A 708-nucleotide genomic window follows, 5' to 3' on the forward strand; every position below is an offset into this window, starting at 1 on the left:
ACCATTTTTTTCCCACAATCGTTTCCATGGCGTGGATATATAATGAAGCTTTAAACCGCGAGCTTTCTTCTTTCATCTGAGCTTTCGGACAAAATATTTTTTGAATCCCTGCAGAGGAGCAAGGTAAGTCAGGACGAGATTTTTCATTGAGTGATGCAGAAGGATAAAACCTGCGATAAAACAGTCTATAATTCCCCATTCATTCTTTCTTTCTGTGATTATCGTTTTATTAAGGCTGTAAAAGAGATCGCTGCTTGCGTGTATACTTCAGGCGTGCAGCAAGAACCTTCGAAAAAAAATGAAAGGAAGAAAGAAAATAAAGCAGGATGTAGGTTAATGTAACATTCACCCCACATTGCAAAAATATGAATTTATTACAGCGTTTTCCTACAATTCAACTTCACTACCGTTTAAGAGACCGTGGATGCAAAGTGAATAAGTTCATAATTGTATACGGAAAAGGCGGCATGTCTAAATACCTAGAAAGGACCTTGTACCTAATAAATCTAACGGGAGATGCAGGCCTGTATATTTTGACGGCGACAAAGTGGGCAAACTTCTTCTGTTTCGAAAAAGAAGGAAATTTACCGACAAAATAGAAAAAAAAAACGCTGGAAAGCTGAGGTGGATGGGATGCAAACCTTGATTTCATATACGGTCCTGTATTTTGCTCAGTGCACAGCACTTTTGCCTCCTGTTCTCATTGAT

General features: G+C 38.6%; 1 long non-coding RNA gene across 1 annotated transcript in view; it reads left to right on the top strand.

Moving 5' to 3' along the window:
* LOC138865245 (uncharacterized) overlaps positions 1–708 on the top strand; it is a 4,191-nt gene continuing 3,483 nt past the window's right edge. The window contains exon 1 of the long non-coding RNA XR_011399333.1: positions 1–123. This is a non-coding gene — a long non-coding RNA (uncharacterized lncRNA). The remainder of the gene's footprint in view (positions 124–708) is intronic.

The sequence above is a fragment of the Penaeus vannamei genome, chromosome 20, assembly GCF_042767895.1.
Source record: "Penaeus vannamei isolate JL-2024 chromosome 20, ASM4276789v1, whole genome shotgun sequence".
NCBI classification, from domain to species: Eukaryota; Metazoa; Arthropoda; class Malacostraca; order Decapoda; family Penaeidae; genus Penaeus; species Penaeus vannamei.